At 43.1% G+C, this 24,310-nt stretch overlaps 1 long non-coding RNA gene across 2 annotated transcripts in view; it reads right to left on the bottom strand.

The window, feature by feature from the left end:
• LOC128653652 (uncharacterized) overlaps positions 1-19,335 on the bottom strand; it is a 70,517-nt gene extending 51,182 nt beyond the window's left edge. The window contains exons 1-2 of one of the 2 annotated variants that reach the window (XR_008401377.1): positions 15,696-19,335; positions 12,580-15,251 (exon numbers count right to left, since the gene is read on the bottom strand). This is a non-coding gene — a long non-coding RNA (uncharacterized LOC128653652). Of the gene's footprint in view, positions 1-12,579; positions 15,252-15,695 lie in introns of those variants that run through there. The other variant, XR_008401376.1, reaches the window with a different exon arrangement.
• Between the last annotated feature and the right edge of the window lie 4,975 nt (positions 19,336-24,310).

The raw sequence follows: 24,310 nt of genomic DNA, 5'->3' as shown, positions 1-24,310 counted from the left end.
GTGCTTGGTGTTATTATACTGATGCAGATACCACTGATCCTATAACCAGACCTCCTCTGGCTATACCCATGAGCCAGTGTCACTACTGTGTCATTATATAGTGCTGGGTGTTGTTATACTGATGCAGATACTGCTGATCCTATAACCAGCCCTCCTCTGGCTATACCCATGAGCCAGTGTCACTACTGTGTCATTATATAGTGCTGGGTGTTGTTATACTGATGCAGATACCACTGACCCTATAACAAGCCCTTGTCTGGTTATATGCATGTGCCAGTATCACTACTGTGTCTTTGTATAGAGCTGGGTGTTATTATACTGATGCAGATACCACTGACCATATAACCAGCCCTTGTCTGGCTATACGCATGTGCCAGTATCACCCAATATCGCTAGCAGTCTCTTGACAAGCCACTAACTTTATTCACACTACATATTTTTTTCTTCCTATTATTTAATCAGAAAGAAAAGATATACTAAGGTTGTGGCGGACACTGCAAAAGCAAGTCACGGACACCAGTGTCCGTGTACGGACAACTTGCCTATCCCTGGTCCTGGATAGACAGTTGCTGAGTATTGGAGCTTACTAGGTAGTTTAGGTTGTCTTGTCCTTCCTCCAGTTAGTCTATTCTGGAGCCAAATTCGTTTAGGTCTTTTTTCAAATCTCTGATTTCTTCTTTGATGAAAGCTTTTAAGGATTCGATATCTGATTTGCATGGTAAACTTGCTTTCTGAGTTTGGATGTTCATCAGTGAGTCCTGTTGATTCTCAGCCATGTCTAACTGTGTCTCTGATGAGCAAGTTTTCAGGGAATGGGATATGTTTGCCGCAGATTGGTCTTGTGTATGAAAGAAAGAAGAAACCGATGGGGTCTTGTTTGGTTCTTTGTGTTGCTTATTAGACTTGTTCCCTTCCCTAGCTGCCATCCCCTCGGAGTTTCTTTGTAAAACGTGCTTTATCCAAGTGACTTTACCCTTGGAGCTCCTTATAAGGGTGTAAAATGTTATCACACTCTGATATGTAGAAAGATCCCTTTCTCTGAGTGGTATATGTCTTTAAGGAGAGCATGATGAGTCAGTCAATAGCTAATGATGTTATGAGCGATTAAATATGCAGAGTTGGGAGACCCAGTAGTTTTATTGCGCTTTGTCAGTGCAATCACAGCGCTTAACCACATGGGTATATTGTTTAGCAGTCTCTCATTTATTTCTAAGCCCCTTTTATTTTATTTAAGTTCCCCACAAAGAGAGAGAAATGAAAAAAAAAAAACACTCACAGGAAAGTTCCCTGATAATCAGACCTCCGGTTACAGCTTAGGAGTTTGTGGTTATGATTGGGCCTGTGGTATGTTGCTCTCACTTGGCAGCCACAACAGATTTGGGCCAGTAACTCAAGCCGTTTTGCCTCTGAATCCTTGATGTTTGTCCATGAGCTATATCCGGGAGTCAGGCCGGTCCAAATAGGTGAGTAGGTTCTTTTTAGAGGGTCTCCGAACCAGAGGAGCTAGTTCTGCGGCTGATACGGCGAGGGAGACAGACAAGATGGCACTTGCTTCCACCACTTCTCCTCACTCCTCCAACATCGGCATCTGATGATCCCGGCTTGTGGGGTCAACTTCTTGGTCAGGTCTGGGCTGAGAGGGTTTAGTTCATCCTCGGATGAATCTGGGTCAGAGAGCAACAGATCCCTATACATATGTATAGGATGATGACGTGGTTGATGGATGAGAGAAAGGTCAAGAGCTTTTCTTTGCCACAAATAGAATCCCATGTTCCGTTGCCGACACCTCCCACACTGGCAGGGTACCAGGGTCGTATTTACTGGGCAGAAACAAATCAGCGGTGCATGGGGACACGTATTCATGGCCCTCGTTTAGCTTGCATGACCACCTTAAATCTAAGGTGGTAAAACGAATTCAGGAGGGAAAATATGTCCACATATTTGAAATCTCTGCTGAGGAATATTGCCAAAAAGAAATGGCAGAAGATGGCACTGGTTCTATAAAATTCAAACAGCCTTATACGCATGACGAGTGGCAGAAATGATTTTGGGTGTACGCTTCCTGTTACCGGTGAGGTATCTGGAACCAGGCCTTAGCCATCCTTAAATATCAGGATGCCATTGACACCATGCAGGCAAGATATAGGGAAGGTGCCTGGATGGAATATGATATTGTGTTCCGGAGGAAAAAGGTGGGTAACCCTCTGCTTAACTTGGATATGCGCTTGTGGGCGCAGCTGGGCCCAGAAAAACAAAGTAGGGCCATGGCAGTCTTCCCCCATGCCTACTGTGGGTAGACCTTTCTAGTGGTCCCAATGGTGTCTCACGTGGGTCTGCTGGTGATTCCAAGATTAGCAAGCGATAAGAGATCGGCCTGTGCTTTCCGGCACGTCTGCAGATATTTCGGCAGAGGACATCCTGGCACAGAGTGTAGCAGAAGTCAGGAGCTTGGTTGCTCTCGAGAACGGCAGGGTGAAAACACCAGGCCTAGATCCCATATTGCTGGAAAAGGTGGTTACCCTATTGAGTGTAGCCACAATTGAGAAATGGCTGGCTCCTAATTCCGGGGGTTAGTTGTGTCTCCTTTGGGTGTTGTCCCCAAGAAAAAACTGGGTAAGTTCAGACTCATTCAGCATCTCTCTTTTCCCAAGGGTTGGTCTGTCAATGAGACGATAGACCCGGGGCTTAGCTTTGATGAGGCACTTTCCATAGTGAGGAGGGCTGGTCAGGGCGCCCTCCTAGCTAAGCTTAATGTGGAATCGGCCTTCTGGCTCCTTCCTATTCACCCTTCATTCGTTCATCTCATGGGTGGTTGGTGGCGGTCAGATCCATGAAAGCGAAGTAACACACATCCATCAAGGACTTCGCTGGGGGAGTCATCCTTATGGGGAAGGTTTTCCTTAGACGACTATAGCGCCAGATAAGTGGGGCTCATTCTGCCTAAAAGTTTTGTGTCACCTCAGAAATGGTCAAGGACCTTGAGGTGTGGGAGCGATTACTTCTTCATTTCAATGGTATTTGCATGTGTAGGAAGGGGGTATCTTCCAACAGCGCTCTCCAGCTGTTCAGATGCTGCCGGCTCCCACGGGTACGGTGCTTTTCTTCATTGTCAATGGAGTGCCAGGTCATGGCCTCAGTCATGGATTGATCGTGGGCTGGTAAGAAACCTTTGCTGCTAGAGCTTTTTCCTATTGCGGTGGCCCTCAAGATCTGGGGCCAACAGCTCCGGGATCAGGAGGTAGTATTCTGGACCGACAATATGAACGTGGTATTTGCAATCAACAAGCTCATGTCAGGATCTCCGGTAGTGGTAAGGTACCTGAGATTGCTGGTCTTGAGGTGTCTGCACTTGAACATTGTTTTCCGTGTGAGGCACGTCCCAGGGGTCCAGAACAAAATTGCAAATGCAATATCCCACTTTCAGTGGGAAGCCTTTTATGGCCTAGTACCAGGGGCAAGTTTTGATGGTAGTCCTTGCCCCAACTTTTTATGGCAGGTGGCGCTGGATGTAGAGCCTTGATACCAATGATCAGATCCTCGCTGGTTCCTTCTACATGGAACACTTATGTCAAGCATTAAGCAGAATGGTTTGCTCTCTGTGATTCCCATTAGCGTGTCTCCTGTGCTCGTGAACAGTGGTGTCTACTAGACTGGATTGCCGAGCTTTAAGGTAAAGGGGTGTCTAAGGGAGCGGTCAACTCACAACTGGCTGCAGTGTCCTTCTTTTGTAAGATGTATGGCCTTGGTGATGCTTCCAGAACCTTTTTGATCAAACAGGTGATGAGGGGATTGGGGCGTATGGTTCCTCGGACACCTGACATCAGGGAGCCGGTTACAGTCGATAAGCAGGCCAGCCTATGCCATGTCTTACAGGTGGTGTGTTCTTCAGATTTTGAAGCCGCACTATTTGACTCTGCATTTGGGCTTGCTTTTCATGGTGCCTTTAGGGTGGGAGAATTAGTACCCCTTTCTAAAAATAAACCGGGTGGTCTTCTCGCTGCCCATGTACGTGTCGGCAACAAAGCCATACTTCTTTTCGTGCCCAGATCTAAGACCGATCAGGAGGGCAAAGGAGCGTGAATTTCGCCACCAACCCATCCGGGCACGGCTTGGTGCCCAGTCAGCTTAGTGGGGGCCTACATGGATGTGCATCCGATGAGCCCCTTGGGATTCCTGGTTCCCGCAGGACTCGGGCGGGGCTTGACCCTAAGGTCATTGCACCTTACTCATTCAGGGTTGGAGCGGCTACCACAGCTGCAGGGTTAGGATGGTCGTCAGACTGCATCCGCTCTCTGGGGCGTTGGAAATCTCAGAGATATCTGTTGTATGTTAGGCCATTGATAGTGTAATTGTAATGCTTTGCCTAGCGCTGTTCTTTTGTTAACTCTTGTTTCTTTTCAGGACAGGGAGCAGGTCCACTGAGGGTGTAGATCATGGGACATTCCTACATCCATTAGGCAGTGCTGAGGGCGATAGCCAGACCAGACGAATGCCAGCTAGGATTTCCCTCTTTTTGGGACACTGTCATATGGTTGGGGCGCAGGGGGTTGCAGTGGGCAGGTCTTCCTGAATTGCTGCAGGAAGCGTTGCGGCAGTGGGAGATGCCTCACGTGCTTATCATTCATGCCTGTGGCAATTATATGGGGCTCCTACCGTGCAAGCAGCTCAGTACAGTAATCCAGTCAGATCTACGTACATTTCGCACATGGGTCCCCAATGTTAGGATAGCGTGGTTGAACAACATCCCTAAGATTGAGTGGAGGCATATGCAATCCCACAGGGCAGCCTTCAAGCTCAGAAAGAAGCTAAACAGGGATGTCAGGATTTGCCTGTCCCAGATAGGTTTTGTTGTAGAGCATGGGAACATCTTAATGGCTGAGGAGAGCCTCTACAGGAGGGAGGGTGTGCACCTCACCAAGAGGGGCATTGACCTGTTCATATGTAATTTGAGGCAGGCTATTTTATTACACTTTACCTGTTGGGCTATCTCTTGTGGTGGTTGGTCCATGCCCTGGTCTGCCATCAGGAGGTAGAGTGGTGGCTGTGCAAGGGGTAGGGCGAAGTCCCCAGGTGCCTGCCTGGAAGTCCCTCCCCCAATTGAGTTGCTGGGAACTTCCTAAGTCTATCTGCGTGCAGCTGAGCTCCGCTTGTGGTTGGCATTCACGAGCGCGGTAAATCTTCCAAACAGAGGTTGCTTACACTCCTAGTTAGATTGCCACCACCCGGTGTAGTTTGATTGTTTGCTTCCAGACGGTTCTCCGTGTTCTGCAATAAACTCGACTTACGGGTCTTTTCCCACACTTTGGTGTCCTGTATTTATTTAAATAAATCGTTATTGGTTATAGTTCAGTCAGTTCTATGACTGTTATGTTTAATGTTTCAGCAAGACACAGGAGGATAGGGCATTTAAATCCTTATGTCATCCAGAAATGTAGGAAATGCCCCTAGTGTTTTTCTACAATCTTGCGAGGGAATTTAAAAGGCTGAAGGATTGTTATAAATAATTTCCTCTGAGCATAGTTTGAGGGTAAACACATTTCAGGGTAAGCAGGCTTTTCTGGATGCTAGACCATTATTTTATTTATGTGGGACATCTATGACAATTTTCTGGAAACAGTTACATTTACAATACAACATTAAAAGGGGACAGTTTTATGCCTCACTGCAGCCTACCATTTAGAAGTAGTGATGTCGCGAACATAAAATTTTTCGTTCGCGGACAGCAAACACGAACTTCCGCAAATGTTCGCGAACTGGCGAACCCGGCGAACCGCCATAGACTTCAATAGGCAGGCGAATTTTAAAACACACAGGGACTCTTTCTGGTGATGGAAAAGTTGTTTCAAGGTGACTAACACCTGGACTGTGGCATGCCGGAGGGGGATCCATGGCAAAACTCCCATGGAAAATTACATATGATGCAGAGTCTGGTTTTAATCCATAAAGGGCATAAATCACCTAACATTATAAAATATGAGGAAAAAACACACTTTTTCTAACTTTGACCCCCAAAATCTGTTACACATCTACAACCACCAAAAACAACCATGCTAAATAGTTTCTAAATTTTGTCCTGAGTTTAGAATTACCCAATGTTAACATGTTCTTTGCTTTTTTTTGCAAGTTATAGGGAAATAAATACAAGAAGCACTTTAGCGCTCATTTTGAAAAAAGTGGTTTAAAATAGCAGTTACATTGGAACCCTGATATCTGTCAGGAATACCTGAATATCCCTTGACATGTATATATATTTTTTTAGAAGACATCCCAAATGCCACTGCGCACAACACATGTTTTATGCCCAGCAGTGAAGGGGTTAATTAGGGAGCATGTAGGGAGCTTGTAGAGTTAATTTTAGCTTAAGTGTAGTGTAGTAGACAACCCAAAGTATTGATCTAGGCCCATTTTGGTATATTTCATGCCACCATTTCACCGCCAAATGCGATCAAATAAAAAAAAAATGTTCACTTTTTCACAAACTTTAGGTTTCTCACAGAAATTATTTACAAACAACTTATGCAATTATGGCATAAATGGTTGTAAATGCTTTTCTGGGATCCCCTTTGTTCAGAAATAGCAGACTTATATGGCTTTGGCGTTGGTTTTTGGTAATTAGAAGGCTGCTAAATGCCACTGCGCACAACACATGTTTTATGCCCAGCAGTGAAGGGGTTAATTAGGGAGCATGTAGGGAGCTTGTAGAGTTAATTTTAGCTTAAGTGTAGTGTAGTAGACAACCCAAAGTATTGATCTAGGCCCATTTTGGTATATTTAATGCCACCATTTCACCGCCAAATGCGATCAAATTTAAAAAAAACTTAAATTTTTTCGCAATTTTAGGTTTCTCACTGAAATTATTTACAAACAGCTTGTGCAATTATGACACAAATGGTTGTAAATGCTTCTCTGGGATCCCCTTTGTTCAGAAATAGCAGACATATATGACTTTGGCGTTGCTTTCTGGTAATTAGAAGGCCGCTAAATGCTGCTGCGCATCACACGTGTATTATGGCTAGCAGTGAAGGGGTTAATTAGGTAGTTTGTAGAGAGCTTGCAGGGTTAATTTTAGCTTTAGTGTAGAGATCAGCCTCCCACCTGACACATCAGACCCCCTGATCCCCCCAAAACAGCTCTCTAACCCTCCCCATCTGCCTTTTTGGCGGCCATCTTGGGTACTGGCAGCTGTCTGCTATTATTTCACAGTCAAAAAAGTTTTTTTTTTTTTTTTTTTTATAAATCTTTATTAAGATATTGAGAATGATAACAAGGTTGCATATTCAAACAAACATATAGAAGAACGTGATAAAACTTTACACATTGAATTGTGAAGTTATTGAATCAAGTTCACCAAGTTTATACATAAGCAAACAAAGTGTACCATTCCAAAAGGACATAAGAATACATGAGAGATTATGGGCTATAAACTAGCGTTGGAGTCAGCGATAGATTGTCTCATGAAGCTTAGTATGTTTTACATATTTTTCAAATATTTGACAAGGATAAATTAGACCTTTTGAAACAATTTTCAAACTTAACAATGGTTAAAGAAAGAGAGCAGAATAAGAAAGAGGGAGAATAGGAGAGAGGGATAGAGGGGGGAGAGAGAGAGAGAGAGAGAGAGAGAGAGAGAGAGAGAAAAAAGAAAAAAACAAATTGATCTAAATTCAAAGTACAATCCTCATATCCAACCCATTTACCTTTGAGGGAATAATTCAAGGTAGAGTGGAAACTATAACTATATAGTTTTTTGCCAGAGTGCAAGCATCATCTCGTGTATCTCTAGTGTATGTGTTTTGAAGTAATGGTATCTCTCGAGAGCGAGAAGGTCAGAGACCGTCGCTTTCTACTCATCTATGGATGGGATTGTTTGACTTTTACAGTGTTTTGGTATAAGTTTTTTAGCTGCTGTAAGCATGATTAATAATAATAATAATGGCTGTTTTCCCACTCCAGCTAGTTTGGGGAGGTCAAGAAGCAGAATTGTGTTTGGACTAGGACATATCAAGGTACCTAGGATCTCGGATATCTCCGACAAAATGGATGTCCAGAAACCCCTCAACATGGGGCATGACCACCAAACATGAAGGAGAGAGCCTTCCTCTCCACACCCTCTCCAGCAAGTATTATTTAGCACAGGAAAGATTTTGTGTAGGCGTGAAGAGGTTAAGTACCATCTATACAAAAGTTTTACATGTATTTCTTGAATTGTGGCCGAGACTGAGGACCTTTTAATCAAACGAAAGGCCTTGGGCCAAGCATCTTCATCAATCTCACAGCCCAAGTCTCTATTCCAGGCGTGTGTATAAGAAGGGAGATTTAGTGAGTCGCCTCCAGATACTATTTTGTAAAGCTTAGAAATGAGATGTGTGGGGGCTGTAGGTGAAGTACAAAGCGATTCTAAGGCCGTAAGCTTCCTTCCAAAGTCCTCTTTGTGCTTGTGATGGGAGAGGAAGTGTATCAGTTGGTGATAATGAAGCCACGAGGAGAAGATCCCCCCATGTGCTTCTTCTAGTTCCCCTTGAGTCTTTAGTCTACCCTCGTCTGATATAAAGTGTACGGAACCTGTCCTAAGGCTATAAGGTTGAAGTGCTGTGAATCCCAGCCGATAGTATGGGAGGTTGGTGTGTTCCAGGATGGGTGTAAGTGGGGCAAAGGTTGAGGAGATATGGGTGCTAGTCGATAAAACTTTGTCCAATTCTGAGAGTATTCCAGCAGTGACATGGTAGTTATTAATTAGTTTAGGCCTCTTTGAATGCGGGCTCCAGGCTACCGTCGCCATATTATTTATTTTGAAGATATGCCTATCAATGTGAATCCAGGCTCTGTCGTTGGAGTTGTGTGCCCATTCAACTATGTGTTGTAGTGCTACTGCGTTTTTGTAGTTTTGTAAGCATGGGACCCCCAATCCCCAGTTATCCCTGGGTAAATACATTGTTTTTCTTGGGATTCTAGGTCTAGTACTATCCCATATGTATTGTTCAAAAGCTTTCTGTACTTGGGTTATGTAACTTTCCGGGAGCGGGATAGGTAATATTTGGAACAAATACAAGATGCGGGGAGCACGTTCATCTTAAAGACCCCAATCCTTCCAAGCCATGACAATTTTTTGTTTTTCCAGGATGATAAATCTCTGACTATCTCGTTTTTTATGTTAAGGTAGTTTAGCTTATATAAATCTTGAGAGGAGGGGGTTAAATAAATCCCTAGATACTTTAGTTTATGTTGGGCAATGGGGATGTTGAAATTGTTACTTAAGTGCTGTATATGGGTTGGACTAACATTAATGTTAAGGAGTTCTGATTTTGTAATGTTTAGTTGAAAGTTTGAGACCTTGCTATACTTTCTAATTTCTTCCAGGAGAGCAGGGATAGAAGATTCAGCATTTGTTAATGAGAATAGTGCATCATCGGTGTAGAGGGCCTGTTTGTGCTCCACATCTCCCACCACCAAACCGGTTATTTCTTTATTATTTCTAACTTTTTGGGCGAGAACCTCCATGGACATGGCAAAGAGCAAAGGGGATAAGGGGCAGCCCTGTCTGGTTCCATTATTCATTTTGAATGACTCTGAGAGTGTACAGTTTATCCTAATTTTAGCGTTAGGGGAGGAATATAAGGCCATGGATATGTTCAGAAAGGGCGGGGGGATACCCAGTTCTATCATAGTCCTACGCAGGAAGGCCCACCGAACTCTGTCGAAGGCCTTCTCTGCATTTGTTGCGAACAGAGCGAAGGGGGTATTTGTGACTTTGGCATAGTTTATCAACTGCAATATTTTAACAGTGTTGTCGCGGGCTTCCCTTCCCGGTATAAAGCCAACTTGGTCTGTGGCAATTAGATTTGGTAGATATTTATTAAGCCTGTTGGCGAGGACTTTAGCCAGTATTTTCATATCAGTGTTTATGAGTGAAATAGGCCTGAAATTCTCTGATCGTGTAGCTGGTTTCCCAGGCTTAGGGATGACAGTGATGTGAGCCTCTAAAAGTGGGCCCGACAGGGTAGGGGAATCTCTTAAAGTATTAAAAAGCCTAATTAGGTGGGGTGAGAGCATTTTATTAAGCATTTTATAGTATCTGGGGGTAAAGCCATCTGGGCCAGGGCTTTTGCCAGAAGGCATGTCCTGGATGGCTATCTGTACTTCCTCTACTGTGATAGGGGATGCTAGATGAGATTTCGCCTTCTCATCTAGGGAGGGGAGATTAATATCCTTGAAGTAGTTGTCCATGTGGCCTTTGAAAGCTTCGGGTTCAGTGTGTATGTTTGCTAAGTTAGTCAAATCCTCTATATTATACAGAGATTTGTAGTAATCTCTGAAAGTGGAAGCTATGAGTTTGCTGCTAGATACTGAGGTACCGTCTTTAGTTTTGATAGAATGAATATATGTCGAGAGTTGTTTCCTGCGAAGAGATCTTGCAAGAATCTTCCCAGGTTTATTGCCCCTTCATAATAGTACTGTTTAAGATATAGCGCATTGCGCTGGTGCATTTTTATGAGGAATTGCTTTAACTCTGTTCTAGCAGCAAGCAAATTCAGTTTGAGAGTTTCATTAGCTAGGTCTTGTTTGTGTGCCCTTTCTAGTGAATTAATTCTGTCAAAAATAGATAGATAGCTTATTTTTTTTAGCCAGTCTCGCACTATGTTTAATGAAAAGACCACGAATCACCGCTTTATGAGCCTCCCACTCCATTTGAGAGGAAGAGGATGTGCTTTCGTTAATTACAAAATATTCAGTGAGAGACTTTTCTGCCTCTTCCAAAATGGAAGGGTTGTCTAGTAGTGTGTCATCTATTCTCCAGGATTTGTTAATGATTGGTAGGTCTGGCCATAATATGGAGCATGTTACCGGGGCGTGGTCTGACCATGTTATATTGCCTATTTCACTTTGGTGAGTGAGGGAAAGACCGTGGGAATCTGTCATAATATAATCAATCCGTGTATAGCAATTGTGTGGAGGGGAATAAAACGTGTAGTCTTTTACGTTTGCATGTAGCGATCTCCATGTGTCATGCAGGTCAAGGTTGGACAGAGAGTTCTTTACTGATTTCAGGACTAATTTGGGGACATTAGTTGTTCCTCTTGAGGAGTCTAAACCTGGGTCCAATAAGATGTTAAAATCCCAAGCTAGAAAGGTCACCCCCTTAGCATGGTCGAGAAGTAGGTTGGAAACTTTTTTTAAAAATGTATTCTGAGCCTGGTTAGGGGCATATACATTCAGTAACGTAAGAGATTGGCCAAATAGTGTACCTATTAAGAGGACAAAACGACCCTCTGGGTCTTTATAGGTGAAGGTTGTTTGGATGGGTAGTGATTTATGGATGAGTATACCCACACCCCCCTTTTTATTTGGGCCCAAAGCAAAGATGGATGTCGTAAAGTGCATGGGTGACCAGTGTGGTTCCCTTCCCTTCTGAAAGTCGGTTTCTTGCAACATTATAATTTAGCTTTTTAATTTATTTAATTCCCTAAGTGCAATAGACCTTTTACCCGGGTTGTTGAGTCCTTTGGCGTTTCCTGAAATCTACTGTGATTATTAGGCATGTTGGGGAAAAAAAAAAAAGATAGAGAAGGGGGGTACTAAAGCGTAAGTAGAAGGTGTAGGGAAAAGAAGAATTAGTGGGGAAAGGAAGAATCATGGGGAATTAGAGAACAATGTGTAGAACTAGTGCTTCTCAGAGGTCTTCGGGAGAGACCTAAGTAGGTGTGAAGAAAATTAAACAAAGGTTACAGTGGGGAAGTATCCCCACTAACGACTATGTGGAGGAAGTGATTTTAAAAAGGAGTATTTTGATGGCAAGGGGGTTGGGGGGGGTTTAAAAGGGGGAAGAAGGGGGTAAGGGAATAGAGGGTGGGGGGGAGAGGGAGAGGTGGTGGGGGGGTAAGGGGAAAGAAAAAGGTCTGAAGGGGAGAGGAATGGGCGGGCTTCAGGGGACGCTCATGTGTTTAGGTATAAGTAGGGGGATTAGTTATGCAAAGAGGTGAGCAGATATACGTTATGAGAAAGATGTCAAGTTAGATGAATCCAGAGTCGGGAAGAATATCTCACAATTCACCCTTAGTTACGCATTGATAAACCATAAACATTATAATGTACATAAACATATGTATAAACCAACAGCTAATAACAATGGGTAATTTTAATCTGCCCCTCCAATTGGGAGGCAGGTACCTGAAATGAAACATAGCAGTAATCTATTACATACCACCCCTATACTATATAAGGCAGCCAATCCCTACATAACATTTATCCTCAATGGGTGATTGACAAAGAGAAGTGAGGGTTACTCTAGTTATATATCTGTGGATTAGGGTATCAAGGGGGAGGCTACAAATGGGACCTTAAGGACAAGGGGATAGAAGTGGTTAGGAGGGGGGAAAGGTGAGGTAAGGGAAGGGTAGGGTGTTGGGGTGGGGGGGGTTGGGGGGGGGGGGGGTGGGGGGGGGAAGTGCCCAGGTCACAGGGGTAATAACCTAAAATTAGGCTAGTTTGATAAAAGAACATATATCTGCCAAAAGAAATGTAATTAGTTAGGTATGCTCCGTTATCCGGAGGGTATCACATTGGTAACAGATAAGACATAGATACAGGCATAAACATTGTTGTGTTGAGTAAAATACAAAGGTACTGTCTTATATTAACAAACAACTTTTTAACCGTTAGAGCAGGGGTAAAAATAATCAAAGTCTTGTGTGCCGCCAAAAGCCCGCTGCTTCTTTCCAGACACTTACTTTCTCATCTCAGCGTCCGGGGTACTAGAAACTCTCATGGTGGCTCATCTCTGCAAACGTGTCCTCGTTAGAGGGGCAAGAGAGACAAAATGATTCATGTCAACTTGAGGTAGAGCTATTGTCCAACCAGTCTGTGCTTACTGTATGTCCTCTGTAAGCTGTTGTTGGTTCTTCCGCTTCATTGAAAGGCATTAAGGCCAGCTCTTTGTAGAATTGGTTGGGGTCTGTACCCGGTCTAAAGATCGCTTTTTTGTTGTTAGCTGATGCTATCAGTGAGACCGGAAAGCCCCATCTGTATGAAACTTTATGCTTTTTCAGGAAAGAAGTAATGTGAGATAAGTCTCTTCTCTTTTGAAGGGTGGTGGGAGACAGGTCCGGGGTACTAGAAACGCTCATGGTGGCTCATCTCTGCAAACGTGTCCTCGTTAGAGGGGCAAGAGAGACAAAATGATTAATGTCAACTTGAGGTAGAGCTATTGTCCAACCGGTCTGTGCTTACTGTATGTCCTCTGTAAGCTGTTGTTGGTTCTTCCGATTCATTGAAAGGCATTAAGGCCAGCTCTTTGTAGAATTGGTTGGGGTCTGTACCCAGTCTAAAGATCGCTTTTTTGTTGTTAGCTGATGCTATCAGTGAGACCGGAAAGCCCCATCTGTATGAAACTTTATGCTTTTTCAGGAAAGAAGTAATGTGAGATAAGTCTCTTCTCTTTTGAAGGGTGGTCGGAGACAGGTCAGTGAATAGTTGGATTTCTTCACCTATATGTAGGATAGGGTGCTTCTCTCTAGCACAGCGAAGGAGATCTTCCTTATTCTTATATTTAAGGAACTTCACTATTATGTCCCTCAGGGGGGCTTTGGGTGGGTGCTTGGGGCGTAAGGCCCGATGTGCTCGTTCTATCTGTATGTCTTCAGCTGATGGATTCTCTTTAATAACCCTAAATAGTGCTTAGAGGTAATCTTCAATTGCTGGGGGGAAGACGTTTTCAGAAACTCCCCTGATTCTGAGATTGTTTTGTCTAGTCCTGTTTTCCAGGTCTTCTAATTTTTCAGCTAATGATTGCAATTTGAGTCCTTGGTCTTGGATGTTAGAGGAGTTAGATTGGACTTCAGTCGCAGTGGCTTCTTGTGCATTTTCTAGAGAGATTACTCTTTTTCCATGGCTCCTAGATCCTTTCTTAAATCACCGAATAAGGTCCTCATTTCGTGTAGGACAACTTTGATGTCGTCTTTTGATGACAGGTGTGAGATATCTTTTTTTGTGAGAAAGGAGCTCATGTCGGGTGTGATCAGCAGAGAGGGGTTAGTTGCAGGGGCCTGCATTTCCATGACTGTCTCAGGGCCAAGGGGAGACTGTGTTTCTCTAGGCTTTAAAAATTGGCTTAGCGGCTTTGTGGATTGGGTTTATCTCCTTTATGCTGTCTTTTACACGGCATTACACACTCACCCAAGTAGGTATATTAAGTTAGTTTATCAGTGGGAGTCTGCTTGTGATGAGAATTCAGGAGGGCAACAGGCAGAAAAGGCCAGGGTCTGTTGTATATGAAAAAGCTTTTAAGGCACCTTAGGTAAGAAAGTCTGTTATGATATCAGGTGTGGGTTTAATAATTTTTCAATGAGGGAATCAGATTTCTGTGCAAGAGGGAGCTTTCGGCGAAGAGGTCTTATCTTTGAGTGAACAAGCAGACTCAGTATGCAAAGTTTTAGACCTTTTGTGCAGGACTAGTAAAATTATATCTCTTAGTTAGAGCCTATAGGGCACAATTACAGAGTGGGCCCGGTATTACTATTAAGCTCCCTGTAACATTGGTTCCCCAGGGGTAAGCCACCACACAATCTAACCTGAGCCGGATACCAATATTGCTTTATAGCTAACTCACCTCCGGTAGCTCTTTTGATCCCAGCTTCTATATGGAGAAGTGCTGTGGTTGTAAGCGATGAGGCCTTGATCGTTCTGTGCAGTGGCGCCTCTGAGCTGCACAGCAACTGAGTCAAGCTCCTTCTCTCAAGTCTCTGCCATAGTCAGTCCTGATGGGCCACCTCTGTCCGCGGTGGCGTTTGCAAACTGTCCTTTTTGGCAGAGGCAGGTAGGCCTCGGGTATGTGACGTGGGATTGGGCCCCAGGCGGGACTCTTTCTGCAGGTGCGTGGAGTGTGAGATAGGTAGCTTGCCCGTATCAGTGCTGATATCCGCTGTTAGCTAAGAACTCTGGCAATTTACCTGGTCTCGGCTCAAGTTGGTAGATGTGCGCAGCTAATGTATAGCCCTCCAATGTTTGCAATGAGGCCTATAGTAGTCTGCGTAATGGCACCCCTGATGTAAGTAGAAGTTGCGGATCAGCTCTCTCCTTTACTTCTTTGCTGCTGCCGATCAAGTTGGGTCGCTACCTTCCGTGAGGGCGTTTATACTCTATCCTTTGTTGGTGGACTCAGGGAGGCCTCCATCGTGCTCGTAGTATCAGGCTGCGTGTGTCGGCCGCAGAGGAGGGCCCCAGGCGGAATCCCCTCTGCAGGTGTAATAATCCTAATACTTTTTAGGATTATGGAGTAATTAATGAGGAGCAAATCTTATACTAAAAATATGTGGTTTGTCACACCAAACTCTAGAGTGTGCACTACAGCAAGTGCCACCTTTAAATTAGTGTATTTTTTAGATAAGATTTAAGGTAGGAATACACTGCACTGTTTCTTTAACAGTCAGTGGAATGTTTAGTTTCTTGTCAGCAGTTAAAGCAAGCCACAGATTCTGCAGACAAAACTGGTAGTTGCAGCAGACTTTTAAGCAGGTAGTATTAGTAGACAAGGAGAGTTAATAAGAAATGTGATACTTCATAATTGAAAGTAAACAGTCTCTGACTTGGTAGTAATGCATATAATATCAAAAGAAACAGTTGCTGCAGAGCAAAGGTAAATGCAGGTTCAGTTTTAGATAAAGCTAAATCAGTCCTGGTATAATTAGGAAATAGTAACTTACTCAGGAGGTAAATGTGCAGTCCGGTGTAAACGGCAGCTCCTTACGGCACTGAAGGCAGTGGGGGAGGTGACTCAGCAGAGAGACCGCTCGAGTTAGAGTTCAGCGTGTGATGTCACACTGCAAGCAGTAGATGCCGAGAGGGAGAGCTGCAGAATGAGATTAAGCAGAGATGAGATGGTTGCAATAGAGGTAAAGCAAGGGATACCTTGGTGAATAAAATCCTGAGAATTCGGTTAGAAGTTTTCTGGTCTGAAAGTTACTTGACTGCTCTGATGAGTTGCGGTTCTGAGACACTTAATGTATCTGTTGCAGAGGGTGACAGTCTGTGAAAAGAATAGCTGGTTAGAGATTCCTTTAGCACACACAAACAGACAAGTGAATCCAGAAGTAAAACAGACTGGAATTGAGAGGAAACAAAGATTAGCTCCAGCTTAGGCGTGAGTGACTACAGGAAGTTCACAAAATACTAAGCAAGGTTCTAGGTGTGAACAGGTGTTTTATAAGGGGCGTGATACAACTATTGGTTAGAAACTCTTAAAGGTATAGAATCACATGCCAAAATCCTGACAGCAGGAGAGGAAGGGAAATAAGTGTTTGTTGCCATCTAAAAACGCTTATAGTCGGTGTGGAAGATAGGAGCCCTCGTAACTAGCAGCCATCTTCCAGCGTGGCTAGACTCCGCCCCCCAAGTGTTGTTTTTTTTAAATGTACACTACTGTTACACCAGATATGAGTGGTGGCACTGGGCAAGTGGGCACAGTATACGCTGTGAGCCTGACACACACGCTGGCAGGCAGGCAACTGCAATTAGATTACACAGGGGGGAAAAAAAAAAAAGCAGACTGATGTTCTAGCCCTAAAAAGGGCTTTTTGGGGTGCTGTCCTTACAGCAGAGATCAGATGAGTCCTTCAGGACTGTAGTGGACACTGAATACACTTGCCTAGCTTTCGATTTCCCTATTAAATCAGCAGCAGCTACACTGTCCCTCCTCTCAATAAGAATACAGCTTCCGAGTGAATCTAAAATGAATGCTGTCCAGGAGGTGGGAGGGTCTGGGAGGGAGGGTCTGCCGCTGATTGGCTGGAATGTGTCTGCTGACTGTGAGGTACAGGGTCAAAGTTTACTCAATGATGATGAATAGGGGGCAGACCGAACATCGCATATGTTCGCCCGCCGCGGCGAACGCGAACAAGCTATGTTCGTCGGGAACTATTCGCCGGCGAACTATTCGCGACATCACTATTTAGAAGCCATCTCTTTAGACCAACTAATCTTTTCACAGAAAATCCTGTGAATGTGCTGCATCGCAGAGATTGCTGGTTACACTGCTTAATCAACCTTCTGCACATACTGCTTATTCCACGACCAAAGCTAATAGCAGCTCTGCCCATGCATTGTTACAACTTGTTTTTCATCAGTTAAAACCCCCACAGAACACCTGCTGAAGTGTAACTTTTTACACAGGACTTACTCTGGTGAGCTGAGGAAATTACTACATCCTGAGGAGACGGAGATTCTCACCACCCAAGGGCACATCTTCCTAAGGATCGTGCAAAAAGGATAATGTATTCCTACCACCATTGAAGAGAGATATAACAGACGGGTTACAGTCTACATCCCTCTACCTAAAGAGAGTCCAGGATCTTCATTCTTATAAGATCAAGAATCCTAACGGAGGGACAGATTTCAACAACAATTTTCCAGGAACAACACCAGGACACAGAAGGTCCATTACAGTGAATCACCTTTAAAACTGGGCGCATTCCTTACCTCATATGATTGAGGTAACAGCTGGTAAGCAGAAATTTCTTACTTGATTCCAACAACTGTGAAGAATTTCACCAAAAAGACTACTAAAAAACATTTTATGTACTCATATTTACAGTGTATATTATATAGCTGAGCGCCTCTACCTTCATATTGAATCTTCTCTTTCTATACACTTTTTTACAGAGTTAGGGGTACTCTGTTTCAATATAGAGGCAGCACGCTAAACTTATACCAAGTTTGACCAAATTCATATTACTTATAAGCATTATCACTTGGGAAATTTCTACAAATACCTGAATTCTTTTCCTTTGGTAAGATATAAATTCCCATATCCTAGATTTTAGCGCAGGTGACCTCTTTCTTTCTTATAATCTTTACACATAAAAGCTTTTTGGATCAGATATTTTTAGTTACCAATAAATAATCCTGTGTTTTCTTTTTTTCTTTTGCAATATTTTTTTTCAGTTAAAGGCAAATAAAATATTGTAAATTAACATGCTTTACAAAATAAAGATAAACTACTGTCCTGTGATGCAGATTGCAAGTCCCACAGTGGTATAACAAGGCATAAAATGGAGTACAGGTACAAAACCCAAAATCCGGAATTCCAATTTCTTAAATTATTCTGAAATCCAAACTTTTTAATTAATATTTTTTTAAAAATAAAATGATCAAAAATGACTATTTTCCCCACCTGTATGTCACAATCTTCTCTGCCTATATCTCTGGTTTGTTTTTTTGTGTTCTAAAATGAAAATAGTAGTCTAAATTGATTTAAAACAACAAATATTACCATTTAGATTACAGTACTATACTATCTTTCTTTGGGTACTATGTATACAAAAGTATTAAAAATGATATTAAACTACCTTTAGGTTGCATGTATAAACTGTATAATACATGTAAATATTGCCTAAATGACATAAGATATTGTTGTTTATCCGTTCTCTCTCCATACTGTCCCATTTAACAGATGCAAATATTCCAAAAGCCTAACTATTCTGAAATCCAACCTTTTCCAGTCCCATGTGTTTACTACCTCACTAACTGTTTGTAGCTGGAACCCATATAGCATAAGATGAACCATAAGTAGTAGTCAGGACCAGTTTTCCCTTGCAGGCCAGTTTTGTGAGCAGCCCAGCAGTGAAAATGTTAATTAGAGCAATTAGCAAACACTACACAATGCAGACTGCAAGGCGTGGTTCCCTTATAAACTGTTTCACTGCTGGGCCGCTCACAAAACTGGGCTTAGAGGAAACACTGGTCAGGACCAGGCCATAATCTTAGAGGAGCAGGAACTCGTCAATGTCCAGGATATAGGCAGGAGAGTAGTCAGGAGACAGGCCAAGGTCAAATATCAGGATATCCAGCAGTATCTAGACAAAGTAGCAGGAGTCAGCAAACGAATAATCCAGGTAACAATAGCCAGAAGTCAGTAACAGAGCAATCAGTCCCAAATTCGTAGAACACTAGGGATAATGCCAAGAACGTAGTTCAAATACTAAGCAGGGGTCATAACATTGAGGTAAAAACAGAAATATAATTGCATGGGTCTTTTTAAGAAAATAACCAAGCACAGACAAATGATATCAGGAGCCTTTTAACACTTCCTGTGCAGGTTTGGCACCAAGAGAGCTACAGGGTTATTTCTGATATTGAGAGTACAAATAACAATATTCTTGGTGCAGGTTCCAAAATCTGAATGAGGATGGATAGGAGAACAAGTCTCTGCAGTGCTAACCTTAGCGCATCCCCCCTCCAACACAGAACTATCCATATCACAGCATTTATTCACAAAACCTGACAGCAGGCAAAAAACAGAGTTCTCTACAACACGTGTCATGGACTATTCATATGTATTAATGAGAGTCAAAGGCAATCAAGACTTAAATACTTGAAATATCTATGTCCATTAGAATATCTTTAATTTTCAGATGTCCACCAAAAGGTCCCAATGATCCATGCAGCACATCTTCAAATCCACCTGGCTATGTAAAATTAGTCCGAAAACATTAATAAAAATGTTGTGCCCCCATTCTGTAAATAATGTATTCACATAAAAATTCACGCATTCACACTTTTCAAAACACTATTATATTGCCCCTTTAGAAGCCATCCAACAAGCTCTCTTCCACACCTTCCCCATATTGTAATGCCATTGCTTACACACTGATCTCTCAGATCTATATCATGCCAAAATATAATAAAAATATATGTCTGATATCCAAACAGAATGACTCCAAAATGGAGAAAGGACGATCTTACAAATGCTGTAAAATCTAAAAACAATTATTTATTAAAAAGTCTCAATTTTTTTTAGCACAACACGTTTGTTGGTTTATAATAACCGTTTCATCAGGTAAAAATAAATGATCTAGAGGCGGAGCCTGACCACGCAGGGAGATGGTCGCACACTAGTAGGGCTCCTGCAACCTAAGCTGATAAATTAGCTATTTAGCACCTAAAACCTTTGGATAACTTGGCGATAAACATCCGTGACTGAAGGGTTATCACTCTTATAATGAAGGAGAAAATACTCTTGTCTGTGGAGCGGCCGTCATAATTATACCTGAGACCCACATGGAGCCCTAGTGCTGGGCCTACTACCTCACCAAGTGATAGCGGAGACAAGGGTTCGGCTATCGGAGAGCCACCGACACAAGTTAGATGACCGATTGGGTACCGGGGTCCTAATACACGGACCTGAGAGCGCCGGAGACCTAGGCTTGGCAGAAGACGCAGTGCTCACCTTAGGCCGAAAACGAAGCGAGGAGCGCTGTAGCGCCGCAGCCCTCCCACGTGGCCCACGAATTGCATAGCCACTAAGACCAAGTCACTTGCGGTCAGGATCAACCTGCGCTGGGCATCTGCAGATGGGCTTCGGAAGACTTAGGCTCCGGTAAGCTGTTTTGTGCACACATTTATAACCACTCCTATCACCGGTCCACTTGGACTTTCAAAGACTCTAATTAATAGTTCACCGGAGGGGTTCACTCATATCTGAACTGCAGTGGGGGGAACACAGGGGTTATCTAACAGGAAAAACTCATATCAGCCACGCACGCTACCCTTATTGTAAAGGTCCTCTTGTATTTCAACTGCAGCACATCTCCCAAACACGACTGAATCCTGGCCCATATCTCTTTACCAGCCACAGCAGATCTGGGTTCTAATGTTTAAAGTGTAACCGGAGTTAGAGGAGAGAGTGCTTTGATTGTTTGGGCCTAAACACAACAACTAAACTTTCAACCCGTGCACAAGCAAACAGTAGCTGCTGGTCAGTGTTTTTCCTCTAGCAGGCTGGAAGAGGACTTTCCTAGAATATACCAGTTCTAAAGCCTGTAGTGTTGTATTCTACTCCTGCATCAATATATCTGGTTCCACTGAGCTCATCCCCATAACTGTCAGGGCATGCCTATTAAGAAATCACAGAAGGGTGAGAAATCAGGCACCAAAAAACCCATGAGCCAATACCTGAAACCTATTGAACCACATAGAGAGGTCACAGAAAGAGCTATGGCTGACCTGCATGACAACCAGGGAGTAACAGCGGAGAATAGCAACACTTCTCATCCTCCATTCATCACGAAAGAGGATATATTGCACCTGTCCTCTAAAGCAGACATACAAGGTGTGCTTACTGAAATGAGAAGCTTGTTTGGAGATTTGAGGAGAGACATTTCAGCCCTGGAGACGAGAGTTCTATCTGTAGAAGCAACATCCACTGAATCAACTTCTACTCTGAAACAGCATACCATGGATATACAAAATCATACGGACAATTTACAATATCTCAATGATAAACTTGAGGATATAGATAATAGAGGCCGCAGGAACAACTTGCGCTTTCGGGGTGTCACGGAGTCTGTAGCCCCACAGAACATAGAGGGATACCTCCAAGCGCTGTTTAGGATTATAAAAGACTCCCCCTCATCTCCTGATGTTCCAATTGAGAGAGCTCATAGGGCCCTCAGACCCAAACCCCCCAATAAAGCCCCTCCAAGGGACATTATTGTTAGGTTCCTTAGTTATAAGGACAAAGAAGAGATCCTGCAGGGCGCCCGCAAAAAACACCCCATCACCCACGTGGGCGAGGAGATACAAATCTTCTCTGATTTATCACCATTAACTTTGCAGAAGCGCAGAGATCTGGGCCACATCACCGCCGTACTGAGGGACTATAGGATTCAATACAGATGGGGGTTTCCCGTGTCTATTATAGCTTCCAATAACAACAAAACAGCCATATACAGACCAGGAATGGACGAAAAGGTCTTTTTTGAATCCTTATCTCTCCAACCTAGGGATTCTAGCAGACCCATGCGAGGTGCTGGAACACCTCCACAGAGCCGACCAAGTACCAGTTTATCAGAAGAGGCGCAAGGGTAATGTACTGTACTGCCTTTATGTTTATTTTAAGAGTCTCCTAGCTGGCCCTTTGCTGGACTGTGGCAGGACTCCTGGACTCATGTTTATTGACTGAAGCTTAAACATTAATGTACTAAATGTTTCTGTTTTGATACACTAAAGTGGAGGTTACACAAGTTGGATGTTCTAGAATGTCCGGGTTTAAAGTTTACTATCTGCAGTTTACACATTAAAGTACTAAAAGTTCCTGTTTTATTGTGTTGAAGCTAAAGTTCCATAGATCAGTTGCTTCAGGCTGCCATAATCTCAATTTTACTGACTGCAGATTTTACAGCTACGCACTGAATGTTATTGTTTTGCTTTGCTAAAAGTAAAGGTACCATAGGTCAATTGCTCCAGATTGCAATCCCTCCATTACCAGCCGATATCATTGCCCCCACTGGGGATATTGAGGGGTGCTTATGGAGCAATGGCTAATAGCATAATTCATTCTGTTACGTTTGTTTGCATGTGATATATGTTATTCACTGAAATACAATTTATGTTTTACAATTTTTTCAGATCAGTTTAGCTAAGATTTAATACCACTGAAATGATTTCCCCCAGGCTTACAATAACCATGATTCTATGGGTCGAAGGCAGCTGGGACAGTTTGAATTAGGGGGTTTATTTCACTCCCTCACCTGTGGAGGGTTATATTTAAAATGGTTTATTCGCTTCCATTCAGAGTAGATGGCATTTAATTATGTTTAAGTTAACGCATAGAATATTATAGATTACCATCTATTGAAAGTTAAATCTTCCAACATTTATGTATATACTGTCTCCAGGTTCTTGATTTATCATTGTCGCCAAACCAAATAGATCATACATATCAGGTGCTACATAAATCACTATTGTTTGTATAACCTACATCAGCATAGGGGCTTTTCCCCTTTTAGAAGGTAATTGTAAGAACACTTCTATACTAAATTTTATACTTTACACTACTCTAATCTTGCTTGTTTCATTGCCTTTTGAGTATTATCTTCTGATATCGTTCTTTTACTTTTCCCCCCTTCCTCCAGTTTACCTACTAAATCCTACCCCCTAACCTATCCCCTCCTCTCTTTTTTTTTTTTTTTCCCTTCCCCCCCATGATGGCTGCACATCTTAAGTCTAGTAAATTTAAGGATCACTCTGTTAATATTACCACTATTAATGCGAAGGGCCTAAATAATCCAGGAAAACGATCCATAGCATTTAAAGAACTGGGTAAATTGGGGAGCCACATAATCTTGGTTCAAGAGACGCACTACAAAAAAGGCAGGGAGCCCAAATGGCATAATTCTTCATTTCCCTTAGCATACTTCGCCTCGGGCCAGAGTAAAAAAGGGGGGGTGGGCATACTCTTCCACAGATCAATACCATTTATATTGACACACATCGAGAAGGACCCTGACGGACGTTTCCTAATACTGGTAGGGACCCTCTTTGGGCACTATATCACACTAGCCTCTATATATTCTCCCAATCATGGACAAGAATCCTTTATAAATACAGTTTCTGACCTCTTACTGGAACACTCTAGGGGGATCACTTATCTAGCTGGGGACTTAAATCTGGTCGCGGATCCTGTGCTGGACACCTCACGAGGAGTCACGTGTACACCTTCCAACACAATTAGTCGGGTTAATGAAACCCTTAAACATACAGCACTACACGACATCTGGCGCTCGCTTCACCCCACCTCAAGAGACTACTCATTTTACTCCATACCACACAATAGTTACTCCAGGATCGATTACATATACACTGATGCGTGTGGTCAATCACGCATCAGAGCACCATAGGACACATCACATGGTCAGACCACGCCCCAGTTTCATGTGCGGTGTTATGGCCGGATATCCCGATCATAAGCCAAGTCTGGAGATTAGACGATACTATATTAAACAACCCTCTCATCATCAGTGATTTACAAAAAACGCTGACGAGTTTCATGGATACTATCACTCTCTGTATAATATCCAGGATAACATAGTCCATGATTCCCAGGATGACATGGATGGCCCACATGAATCGATTATAGACTCTTATCTGAACAATCTTGATCTTCCCCAGCTGTCCAGAGAGGACGCAGAACTCTTAGACGCCCCAATAACAACAGAGGAACTATTCAATGCTATAAAGAGCTGCCCGAATGGCAAAAGCCCGGGCCCTGATGGATTTTCTTCTGTATACTATAAAAAATTTAAGGACATACTAGCAGGCCCGATTCTAGCCCTTTTTAACGAGCTTAGGGATCGCCCTAATCTATCTTGTATCTTACTAGAAGCCCACATCACGGTTCTCCCCAAACCGGGGAAAACTGCTGACACCCCAGGTCATTTCAGACCCATCTCCCTAATTAACTCTGACATGAAGTTATTGGCTAAGATTCTAGCACTTAGACTTAACAAATACTTGCCAAGCTTAATCTGCAATGATCAGGTTG

The sequence above is a fragment of the Bombina bombina genome, chromosome 3, assembly GCF_027579735.1.
Source record: "Bombina bombina isolate aBomBom1 chromosome 3, aBomBom1.pri, whole genome shotgun sequence".
Taxonomy (NCBI): Eukaryota; Metazoa; Chordata; class Amphibia; order Anura; family Bombinatoridae; genus Bombina; species Bombina bombina.
The sequence above is the reverse complement of the archived record's forward strand: the minus strand, read 5'-3'. Positions and strand labels throughout refer to the sequence as shown.